The following is a 13,293-nucleotide window of genomic DNA, read 5'->3' as shown; positions in this document are numbered from 1 at the left end:
CCATCCTTTCGGGAACAATAACTTCCAGCATCTTTTCTAGTTCCCTTCTAATTCAATCTTCATAAAGAATATTTTTTAAATGTAAATCAAATTATGTCCCTTTCAAGCTTAAAATCCTCCCAGAATTCCCTTTTAATTTTTAGGACAAAGATCAAATCCTTTGAGCTCCATAAGAGCTCTGTACTTATAGCCTCCTCTCCTGCCGCTCCTCCCTTCTGTGTCAGTGCTCAAGCTACAGTAAGTAGCCTTCTCATAGTTCCTCAAACATTCCTTAATCCCTTCCTGCCCCAAAGCCTTCCCACATGCTGTTTACTAAAACACATAACATACTTGTAACTATGCATACCCTTTTAGCCCTAGGGCAACTTAACCTAAATATCATTTCCAAAAAATGCCTTATCTAACACCCACACTACACCATGCTTTCCAATTACATACTTTCATACTTTGCAATTCTCCTCTGTAGATCTTTCCCCACTTAATAACTGAAGATAGTTACTAAGCTAAGTATTACAACTACATCTGCCTCATTAGGACGCTAGCACCACTAAAATAAAAGCTCTAGCTCCCTGATCAACACATCCTCAATATCCTGCACCTAACAGTCACTCAAATATGTTGGATGGACTCATGAGGACCAGAGAAAGAATGGTGCTAGGAATGACAACAGAAATAAAAGTGAATGCCTAAAGAGTTTACACAGACTTACATTTAGTTTGAAAATTTAATTTCTGAATCTTTAAAATTTTTTGTAGTATTCTAAAGCAGGAGTCAACAAACTTTTTTAAAAGCCAAAATAGTAGGGGTGCCTGGATGGTTCAGTCAGTCAAGCATCCAACTCTCGATTTCAGCTCAGGTCATAATCTCAGAGTCATGGGATCGAGCCTCGCATCGGACTCTGCTACTCTCAGTGCAGAGTCTGCTTGTCACCCTACCCCCATCCCTAAAATATATAAATAAATAAAATCTTAAAAAACAAAACAAACAAAAAAACAAAGATGACCAAATTGTACTTTTTTTAGGTTTGCGGGCAATACAGTCTGATGCAACTATTCAATCCTGCCATAGCAGCATGAAAGCAGACATATACTATATGTAAATTAAAAGGCATGGTTGCACTGCAATAAAACTTTATTTACAAAAATAGGCAACCTGCAGGCTACAGCTTTACTGGCCCCTATTAATATATCCCAAAGAAACAGAACACAGAAATTAAATGCAAAAAATAAAAACTGTTCTCTTTTCATTTTAAACTCATAAAGAAGCTTTTTTTGAAGTGCCTTACAAACTTCCCCAAACTCTGAACTCAAAATGAGTTAGCAAGCATTAATTAAAAGCATACATGGAATCTTCCTTTAATGGTCAAAATTAAGTTTATCTCCTCTCTTAATTTGGATCTTAAAGCTCCTGTTGAGGCAGTAACTGTCTCTATTAATATGTATGTCTCATAACCAGAGTACAGAGCACATAGTGGAAATTAAAAACACATGCTGAACAAACGAATGAACCAACCATAGATTAGTCTTTCCCCTTTTTATTCTAGTCTGCTATAGTTTGGTGCAGAGACAAGAGGAGAAGCAATTAATCTGAATGTTTTGATTGTCAAAAAAAGGTATTCTCGAGTAAGACTGAAAAGAAACAATTTTCCAAAAGGCAGACATTTAATAACAAAGAGAAAACAGAATACAACGGTAAACATCTACTTCTTTACCTTAAAGAAACCCAGTATAAATTTATGGTCCCACATAGTACAGTAGAGATAATAAACTGGGAGCCAATTTATTCCAAGTTTTAATTCCTCTGTGTTTCTTAAGGGATTGTGTGACTTAGCTTTTCTAGGTTTCAGTATCCTTACCTATAAAATGAGTGGATAAGAGTAAATGATCTCTACGTCCTCAATTCCAGAGTATCTAATTTTTCTATATATAAAAGCCAAGAAGATGAATGAAAACAAATGCAAAATCTCATAAAACTGAATAATAAAGGGTAGGAAAGGGTAGTATACAATCTCCATTGTGATCAGTATGACCAATAGGTCTAAAATGAAAATTCAGAATGTATAAATTGTCACAATATATGTAGATCCAATGTCCAAGAAAACAAAAACTGGGAGTTAAAAAGTAATCCCATCCTCCTTTATTTGTAAAAATAAAAAATCATGGTGCAGCACACTTAGCATGCTGAATAGATACATGTCAACAGAAACACAATGGAAATGCAGGACAATTAAACAATCAAAGGAATGAAAATAGTCCACAGGAACAAAACAAAAATGAATAAATAACAAAAAATGCTTTTATCTCAGAAGAAATCTAGATCTGTCGTTATTTAAGGCAGCTATTGATGTAAAGCAATCAATAATATCAAATAGACACATTTATCATGTGCACTGTTAGCAAATAAAGACTATTATACACTGTGCTAATTCGTGTTACACTTATTTTACAGTACTGGACACTGTATTCAAGTCATTTCTATAAACAATTCTTCCTAAAAATTGAATTGAAAATATCTAACAGACCAATAATTCCATTATCCTCTTAGTTGCCTCTCTTAGAAATCAGTAATCTTTAAATTCCACGTCAATTTACAGAAAATACAAACACATACACATACACACACACACACAAGCTATTGTGAGTTATTTCCACTTATTGGAAGATAGCAAATACTAAGAATAAAAATATTCCAATATTTCCAGCTAATAAAACCTATGATTAGCTTCAGTGATGACAGACCTTGGTGAAGGCCACTTCAATAACTATGCCATCAGTTTAGAATAACTTAAACTGAAAAAAAATGAGTTTTGCTAAACTGTGCTTAAACTTAACTATTTTATTTATAGTACAAGAGCTAAATTTATCAACGTCAAATGAATAATTTCTTTAAATTAATAACCATATTATTTTTTTAAAAACTCAAAAGTATGTCTCCAGTCATGTTATGCAGAAGCATAATGGCCCCCTCAAAGATGTCCATATCTTAATCCCTGGAACCTGTGAATGTTAGATTACATGGCAAAGAAGAACTAAGGTTACAAATGAATTACTATTGCTAAGGAGGAGACCTTAAAATAGGGACAGTCTGGATTATCCAATTGGGCCCAACGTAATCACAAGGGTCCTTATATGGAAGAGAGACAAGGTTACAGTAACATGATGTGAGACTCAACCTACCATTGTAGCTCCGTAGATGGAAGGGGCTATGAGCCAAGCAATGTGTGCAGCCTTGGGGCTAGAAAGACAAGGAAAGAAATTCTCCTCTAGAGCTTTCAAAAGGAACACTGCCTCGCCTACCATTTTTTTTTCAGTCCACTGAGAGCCTGGGTCCTAAAACAGTACAATAAGTTTGTGTTGTTTTAACCTATCAAGATTTTTGGTGACTTGTCACAGCAATAAGAACAAACTAATACACCTATAGATTTATAAATGTGTTTTTAATTAAAGTCTGAATCTGATTACAAAAACAATAAAAATCAGAATGCCTAGCATCCTTAATAATGAATCCTATTCTTCTTTTAAAGAATAGCAATTATGTAGTTCTTTACTGCTACAACACACAACAAAGATAGTATTATATGTGCTATATTTTTTCCAAATAAATATTATTTTTCCTCTTTGAAACAGTTTTGCAATAAATGCCTCTTTAATCTTAACGGTTGAGTTGATCCCAGATTCTCAAATAACCTTCCAACACAAAACACTGTGCACTTTCCTCATTGATTATAAGTTTACTGAACATTATGATAATCTAATTCACATTTCCTAAAAATCAGAGCAGTTCACGTCAAACTTTGAATGTAACCAGTGTTTGAAAAATGAAGCTTTTAGCTCTCTTGGCACTTCTACACCCAAATTTCCATTTTAATCACATAAAATAAAACAGATTCTATAAAATTTGCTACATATAGAAGCATTTTCCATGATTTTTATGAATTTGTTGTCATTAGCTTTGATAATAAAACAGATACATGTATAGATCTGGAAATGTTTATACTGCACTGTATTATTAAGATTAAGATGTCCAAGAGCATCTTCATAAATATTCTTTCAAATGGGCAGGTAGGATTGGGGGTGGAGGAGTGAGGCATGAGGAGTCAGAGACTGAGCAAGCTAAGGAAGACATACATACAGAGCAGCAGTGAACATGGGGAATTGGAACCTGAGTAATGTGAAAAGAGTATCCATGCTCAGGTTGGCCTAGCATATCAGGGGTTGAGCACATCAGGAGTAAAGATGGGTGAAAAGGGGGCATCTGAGGCTGGAGGTTGGCCTGGTATGAGATATGAGAATTTAAGCAGAAATATGTGGGGGATGGCTTGATGTAGTAAGTCAGAGCCCAAACAGAATAGAGACATTATCCATGCATGGTGGTGACCCACTTAGGGCTTCAGAGCCCAAGTAGGATGAGAAAGATATAAATGGGAAAGAGGAAGTGGTGGCAAAGAATAGAAATCCATTACACAGGGGAAGAGATCAAATAAGTAAATATTTTAACGATAACAGAAGTCAGGTATATCAGCATCAGAGAAGGGAGGTCACAAATCATAAAGACTCCTAACTCTGGGAAACGAACTAGGGGTGGTGGAAGGGGAGGAGGGCAGGGGGTGGGGGTGAATGGGTGACGGGCACTGAGGGGGGCACTTGACGGGATGAGCACTGGGTGTTATTCTGTATGTTGGCAAATTGAACACCAATAAAAAATAAATTATTAAAAAAGTATATATATATATAGAAAAGGGAAAACTATAATGAACCCTGTGGCATTGGACTGGAATTGGAGGTATTAATATGAACTCATGGTTTTCAATACATAAAGATAATGTAGAAACAAATATTGGTGTAAATGTGTATGTATAAAGTCAACACACACATTTATATTCCCTAGTTCTTGGTCGACTGAAGATGCCTGGAAGCAGCAGCTTTTCAACAGCAGGAGTATACCTAGCTCCCAGAATTTGGCATCAAAAACAGCATTTTCCCTTAAAAGGAACCAAGGCTTTTAGAGAAATGGCTGATTACAGGACTAGGGCAGAAAAAGTGTAAGGCGAAACTAGAAATGTTTTGTACAAGAAAGCAAAAACTGCTCAAAGAATGACAGATCTAGCAGAAAAGGACACAGAAGTCAGCTACACATTGGCCGGAAGACTAAAGAAAGACCACAACAACCAAAACCAACATGTGATTCTAACGTGGATCTCTTTTGCTAATAGAAGATATTATTAGTCAACTGGAAAAACCTGAGTGGCATCTGAAGATTAGAGAGTAGTCATGTATTAATGTTAGTATCACGATCTGAAAGGTCATACTATGGTTACATAGGAGAATGTTCCTGTTTCTCAGAAATTTTCATTAAAGAATCTGAGAGTGATGGGGCAGTAGGTAGGCAATTTACTCTCAAAGGGTTCAAAGAAAAATAAAATCATTTGTACTATACGCTGTCACTTTTTATTATGTACAAATGGTCTCTGGATCATTTGTAAATATTATCAATACCATTTATCCCAACCTCTTATCATCATCTTATAAATATGAATGAATGATGAAAGATCTCAAGAAATCTATTAATTCTTAAATCTATTAAGAAGAAAAGACAAACATGAATGAGGTCAAAAGTTTAGCCATGCAAACAGCATATGGGCCACAGGCCAAAATCTGAGACTTTATTCTAAACTTAAACAATAGAATTTAAACATAAATAACAAGGAGCTTAATAGTGACGCAAAATCTATGGTAAAACCTCTGGGAGTGGGGGGTGGGGGGGTACAAATACCAGAAAATGAAAATTTTACAAAAGTAAATTAAAAAGTTTATATATGTAACTCACATCACTGGCACTTCACTTATCTAGGGTACTCATTTCACTTCACAATAGCAAGTTCTACCTCAAGATAGGAAGAAAAGTGAATAAGACATAGTCCAGGGACTCCTGGATGGCTCAGTGGTTGAGCTTCTACCTTTGGCTCGGGCATGACGCCAGGGTCCTGGGATCAAGTCCCACATTGGGCTCCCCGCAGGGAGCCTGCTTCTTCCTCTGCCTCTCTCTGTATCTCTCATGAATGGATAAATAAAAATCTTTAATTAAAAAAAAAAAAAGGAGACGGACCGGTTCTTGCCTTCCAAAGTACTTCAGTATAGGTGGGGAGACCAATAAAAAGCTATATACCTCAAGGCAAAATAAAGTTGCTAAAGCTAGGAGTAGGAAGATGCAGTACGGTTAGAAGAGAGGACAGAGTAGTTAATTCTAATTGGAAAAAATAATTTACATTGTTCCTACATATATTAAGTCAGATTAGGGCAAAACTAGATGAAAAGAGGCAGTCTTTACCATCTAACAGGAAAAAGAAAAATAGAAAACCAGAATATGAGTGAAAAAGTGCTATAGGGTCTCATGACTGAACAGTTAACCCTTCTGGAAAGGGCATGAGGGGAAGTCTGAAGCCTTAGGAGGTGAACAGACTTGATAGGCAGAGGAAGAGGGAAGAGGGAAGAGGGAAGAGGCATGCTAGGCTATAGAAAAGCTTAGGCAAAGGCAGAGAATAGGAGCATTAGAGAACTATAAATAAACTCAAATGGTCTTTGTATATCGATGCAGCCCCTGAACACAGATACAAATTTAAAGCAGCAGCAGCAACATGATCTCACTGGAGTTTAATGAAAACAGTCTGACAGTAATGTGAAAGACAGTTAAACAGGGTGAAAACCAAGCAACATGGAGACAAGACCACCCCTGAGATAATTTATGTGAATACACTTTAAAAAGATTAAAACACCCCCAGTCTCTCCCTTAAGTAAAAGTACTGCTGGCAAAATTAAATAAGAGTAAGACCACAAAAATTAGAGAATAATTTAAAACTTCCTGAGAGTTCCTCTAAAATTCACAGTAAAACCAAATGAAGCAAACACAAGCCAAATTTGATATTCCTCTCCTACATTTTCAACTACAGAAAAATTTAAAATTCAGTAGAGAACTCCTATTCCCCTAAACTATATCTAAGAACATTTATGATATTCAGCACACATTTAAGTCTCAGCAAAGTCTAGCAATGTGAGTCACTGAAGTAGAAACCCAAATCTAGCTAGTTGTTCCCTTACTAAATCATAGGTAGAGAAATGTGGAATAAAGTGTGGTATCATGAAAAGTGAATGCACAACTACATATTGGTGCACCAAAAGCATTCAAGCCAAAATTTAAATATACACTTTAAAATAAAAAATATATATATATTTTTTTAAGATTTTATTTATTTATTTGAGAAAGAGAGAGTGACAGAGAGAGGGAGACAGAATCTGAAGCAGACTCCACACTAAGCACAGAGCTTGGCACAGGGCTCACCCCTGCAACTACGAGATCATAACGTGAGCCAAAATGAAGAGTCGGACACTTAACTGAGTGAGCCACGCAAGCATCTTCCCCCCCAAAAAAAACTATTTTAAGAGGTTAAACTTGTCTTCTGTGTGAAGATAAGGCTGATAAAACAGAAAAACAAAGCTAGGCACTTTCAAGGATTATCTGGTTCAGAAACTTCTAGGTATCCTATAAAAATCCTTCCCAAAATAAAAGCACTGTATGTGATGATTTAAAATTATCAGCTGCTGGGGCAGATGGGTGGCTCAGTTGGTTAAGCATCCGACTTGATTTTGGCTCAAGTCACGATCTCTAGGTGGTGAGATCAAGCCCCTGCTGGGCTCCATGCTGGGAATGGAGCCTGCTTAAGATTGTCTCTCTCTCCCTCTCCCTCTGCCCACCACCACCTCACACAGGCACGACTGCATGCACGCTCACTCTTTCACTGTCTCTCTCTCTCTCAAAAACATATCAGTTCCTAATTATTTCAGTGTTAGGAAATCAGTCATCATGACAGTGTACAAACCCCTCTTCAATAAGAGCTTGCATATTGGCCATGGCATTGCAACAAAGGGGATCCAAAAAAGTTTTTGCCTAAAATCATGCACATACAATATGATTCTGATAATTCTAAGGAAATAATTGCTCTATTTAATTTTCAACAAAAAAAAAGTTAAATATCATTTAAGCTTATTGAGTTAAAAGAAATGCTAGTTATCCTGAGTGGATGTAAGGCTGAAAACCAAGAATACCAGACTGACTATATAATAATTAGTAAACTAGTTCCCAACCTACTAATATTAATTCATTCAACTCCTCTGAAATTCATCCAAATCTGAAACAAGGGTTAGTGATTGGTCCATAGCTTCTCCAAAAGACTATCATAAAAAATATAAAACTGTGTCTGTGTGTGTGTATAAACAGTACGGAGTTTCCTCAAAAAATTAAAAATTAGGGATGCCTGGGGGGCTCAGTGGTTGAGCGTCTGCCTTCGGCTCAGGTCATGATCCCGGGGTCCTGGTATCAAGTCCAATATCAGGCTCCAAGCAGGGAGCCTGCTTCTCCCTCTGCCTATATATCTGCCTCTCTCTCTCGTCTCTCATGAATAAATAAACAAAATCTTTAAAAAAAATTAAAAATTGAATTACCATATGATCTGGCAATTCCACTACTAGGTATTTACCAAGAGAAAAGGAAAGCACTAAATCAAAAAGATACATGTACCCTATGTTTATTGCAGCATTATTTATAATAGCTAAGATATGGAAGCAACCCAAATGTCCATCCATATATGAACAGATTAAGATGTGTTGTATATTAGCTATAAAAAAGAATGAAATCTTGCCATTTGCAACAACATGGATAGGACTGGGTATAGTGCAAACTGCAATAAGCCAGTCAGAGAAAGACAAATACCATACAGTTTCACTCATATGTGGAATTTAAGAAACAAAACAAAGAAAAAAAGAAAGAAAAAAGAGACAAACAAACAAAAAGCGGACTCTAAATACAGAGAACAAACTGGTGGTTGCCAGAGAGGAAGTGAGCAGGGGTATGGGTGATAAAAGGAATTAAGAGTACACTTACCTTGATGAGCACAGAGTAATGTACAGAATTGTTAAATCATCATATTTTACACCTGAAACTACTATAAAGCTGTATGCTAATTACACTCCAATAAAAAAATATAAAAGATGATGAATAAAAAGATACTGTCATTCAGTGAACAAAGATAACTTTGTATCAGTAGCTGTCAGAGTCCTCAAGACCATACCCCCTTATATGATTCATAAGGACTCACAGGACACGATATACAGTCACATCTAAGATTTGTTCTAGAAAAAGGACATAAAACAAAATAAGCAAATATGGGGCAAAGTTGGAGAGAATCACATGTAAGTTGTCTAAAAGCCCTCTCCCGTTGCAGTCACACAGGATGTGCTTAATTTCTCAATGTCCACAAGCTGTGACAACACATGAAAAGTGTTGCCCCTTATGAATGTTCCTAAGAAATGTAGTGATTTAAACTGGGGGCTAGTCATGTGGGCACCCTCTGCCCAGCACGTACCACAACTCCAAAATCTCTAAAGGAAAGCAAGGGCTCAACATAAACTATGTATTTGTATAAACACTTCAGGCACAGTGAGCCACTTTTCTCTCTTAAGGAAAGGTTTACATCACTGTAGGGGAACCCTTTAGGAGGAAAGAGCCAGCGTTTCTGAGGATAGGCAGTATCAGGCCTGCTCTGCCAACTTTTTTCTTCACGGTACCCCATGTACATTATGAAGAAATATTAATAAGGTTAAATTATTATGCCTATGCCAACTTCAAATAAGTCTTAAATTTAGAACAATTAAAACTAGAAGATAATAAAATAATAAATAGCTAACATGTACTGAGCTCTTGCTATAATTCTGGCATTAACTACGGTATACATATGACCTTATTTCATGTTTACAGCAACCCCATGAGATAGATATGATGCTCAAATACTCAACACCACAATCACATGGCTGTTGCACTACTCAGGCATGTACTTCCTAATACTAGCCCAAGAAGTAGGTGCTATTATAACCTCCATCTTTTCAAAAAAAGGAATAAACATAGAGAATCCAAAGATACATAGCTAGAACATGACAGAATGGGATTTTTAATTTAGCTTGTTCCAGAGCCCTGGAACAAGAGAATCCTGGCTCTTAATCACTGTGCTATATTGCCTATCAATATGCAAAATACCTATATGGTCCTAGGATAGGAAAAGATGTCTTAAACACACACACACACACACACACACACACACATGCACACAGTAAAAACTATAAAGAAAAAAATTGTTGAATTTAATTATATCAAAATTTAACACTAGACATAGTAAAAGGTATAAAAAACAAAGTTAAAAGCCACTGGCTAAGAGATTATTTGTGACACATTTAACAAGAATTAAGTCAGACCACATAAGAAACTTTCCTTATCGATAAGAAAAAAGGCAAAACAACACAACAGAAAATCAGCAAACTAAAAAAGTAATTCACACCAAAGGAAATCAAACAGCCAAGAAACATATGGAAAAAAGATAAAAATAATAATTATGTAAATGCAAATTACATGATATACAATTTCACACTCACCAGACTGGCTAAAATTTTAGTCAGATAATAGCAAGTGGGGTGAATATGAAGAATAATAGAAATCTTTCTTCCTTTCTTTTTTAATTTATTTTTTATTGGTGTTCAATTTACTAACATACAGAATAACACCCAGTGCCCGTCATCCATTCACTACCACCCCCCGCCCTCCTCCCCTTCTACCACCCCTAGTTCGTTTCCCAGAGTTAGCAGTCTTTACGTTCTGTCTCCCTTTCTGATATTTCCCACACATTTCTTCTCCCTTCCCTTATATTCCCTTTCACTATTATTTATATTCCCCAAACGAATGAGAACATACACTGTTTGTCCTTCTCCGACTGACTTACTTCACTCAGCATAATTCCCTCCAGTTCCATCCACGTTGAAGCAAATGGTGGGTATTTGTCATTTCTAATAGCTGAGTAATATTCCATTGTATACATAGACCACATCTTCTTTATCCATTCATCTTTCGTTGGACACCGAGGCTCCTTCCACAGTTTGGCTATTGTGGCCATTGCTGCTATAAACATCGGGGTGCAGGTGTCCCGGCGTTTCACTGCATCTGTATCTTTGGGGTAAATCCCCAACAGTGCAATTGCTGGGTCGTAGGGCAGGTCTATTTTTAACTCTTTGAGGAACCTCCACACAGTTTTCCAGAGTGGCTGCACCAGTTCACATTCCCACCAACAGGTAAGAGGGTTCCCTTTTCTCCGCATCCTCTCCAACATTTGTTGTTTCCTGCCTTGTTAATGTTCCCCATTCTCACTGGTGTGAGGTGGTATCTCATTGTGGTTTTGATTTGTATTTCCCTGATGGCAAGTGATGCAGAGCATTTTCTCATGTGCATGTTGGCCATGTCTATGTCTTCCTCTGTGAGATTTCTGTTCATGTCTTTTGCCCATTTCATGATTGGATTGTTTGTTTCTTTGCTGTTGAGTTTAAGAAGTTCTTTATAGATCTTGGAAACTAGCCCTTTATCCGATATGTCATTTGCAAATATCTTCTCCCATTCTGTAGGTTGTCTTTTGAGTTTTGTTGACTGTATCCTTTGCTGTGCAAAAGCTTCTTATCTTGATGAAGTCCCAATAGTTCATTTTTGCTTTTGTTTCTTTTGCCTTCGTGGATGTATCTTGCAAAAAGTTACTGTGGCCGAGTTCAAAAAGGGTGTTGCTTGTGTTCTTCTCTAGGATTTTGATGGAATCTTGTCTCACATTTAGATCTTTCATCCATTTTGAGTTTATCTTTGTGTATGGTGAAAGAGAGTGGTCTAGTTTCATTCTTCTGCATGTGGATGTCCAATTTTCCCAGCACCATTTATTGAAGAGACTGTCTTTCTTCCAATGGATAGTATTTCCTCCTTTATCGAATATTAGTTGACCATAAAGTTCAGGGTCCACTTCTGGGTTCTCTATTCTGTTCCACTGATCTATGTGTCTGTTTTTGTGCCAGTACCACACTGTCTTAATGACCACAGCTTTGTAGTACAACCTGAAATCTGGCATTGTGATGCCCCCAGATATGGTTTTCTTTTTAAAAATTCCCCTGGCTATTCGGGGTCTTTTCTGATTCCACACAAATCTTAAAATAATTTGTTCTAACTCTCTGAAGAAAGTCCATGGTATTTTGATAGGGATTGCATTAAATGTGTATATTGCCCTGGGTAACATTGACATTTTCACAATATTAATTCTGCCAATCCATGAGCATGGAATATTTTTCCATCTCTTTGTGTCTTCCTCAATTTCTTTCAGAAGTGTTCTATAGTTTTGAGGGTATAGATCTTTTACATCCTTGGTTAGGTTTATTCCTAGGTATCTTATGCTTTTGGGTGCAATTGTAAATGGGATTGACTCCTTAATTTCTCTTTCTTCAGTCTCATTGTTAGTGTATAGAAATGCCACTGATTTCTGGGCATTGATTTTGTATCCTGCCACGCTACCGAATTGCTGTATGAGTTCTAGGAATCTTGGGGTGGAGACTTTTGGGTTTTCTATGTAGAGTATCATGTCATCGGCGAAGAGGGAGAGTTTGACTTCTTCTTTGCCAATTTGAATGCCTTTAACGTCTTTTTGTTGTCTGATTGCTGAAGCTAGGACTTCCAGTACTACGTTGAATAGCAGTGGTGAGAGTGGACATCCCTGTCTTGTTCCTGATCTTAGGGGAAAGGCTCCCAGTGCTTCCCCATTGAGAATGATATTTGCTGTGGGCTTTTCATAGATGGCTTTTAAGATGTCGAGGAATGTTCCCTCTATCCCTACACTCTGAAGAGTTTTGATCAGAAATGGATGCTGTATTTTGTCAAATGCTTTCTCTGCATCCAATGAGAGGATCATATGGTTCTTGGTTTTTCTCTTGCTGATATGATGAATCACATTGATTGTTTTACGGGTGTTGAACCAGCCTTGTGTCCCAGGGATAAATCCTACTTGGTCATGGTGAATAATTTTTTTAATGTACTGTTGGATCCTATTGGCCAGTATCTTGTTGAGAATTTTTGCATCCATGTTCATCAGGGATATTGGTCTGTAATTCTCCTTTTTGGTGGGGTCTTTGTCTGGTTTTGGAATTAGGGTGATGCTGGCCTCATAGAACGAATTTGGAAGTACTCCATCTCTTTCTATCTTTCCAAACAGCTTTAGGAGTATAGGTATGGTTTCTTCTTTAAATGTTTGATAAAATTCCCCTGGGAAGCCATCTGGCCCTGGACTCTTGTGTCTTGGGAGGTTTTTGATGACTGCTTCAATTTCCTCCCTGATTATTGGCCTGTTCAGGTTTTCTATTTCTTCCTGTTCCAGTTTTGGTAGTTTGTGGCTTTCCA

At 36.9% G+C, this 13,293-nt stretch overlaps 1 protein-coding gene across 10 annotated transcripts in view; it reads right to left on the bottom strand.

The window, feature by feature from the left end:
* Positions 1-13,293, bottom strand: part of CCSER2 (coiled-coil serine rich protein 2) — a 189,706-nt gene that overhangs the window by 123,126 nt on the left and 53,287 nt on the right. The window lies entirely within an intron of this gene.

Source organism: Canis lupus, chromosome 4, assembly GCF_011100685.1.
Source record: "Canis lupus familiaris isolate Mischka breed German Shepherd chromosome 4, alternate assembly UU_Cfam_GSD_1.0, whole genome shotgun sequence".
NCBI lineage: Eukaryota > Metazoa > Chordata > Mammalia > Carnivora > Canidae > Canis > Canis lupus.
The sequence above is the reverse complement of the archived record's forward strand: the minus strand, read 5'-3'. Positions and strand labels throughout refer to the sequence as shown.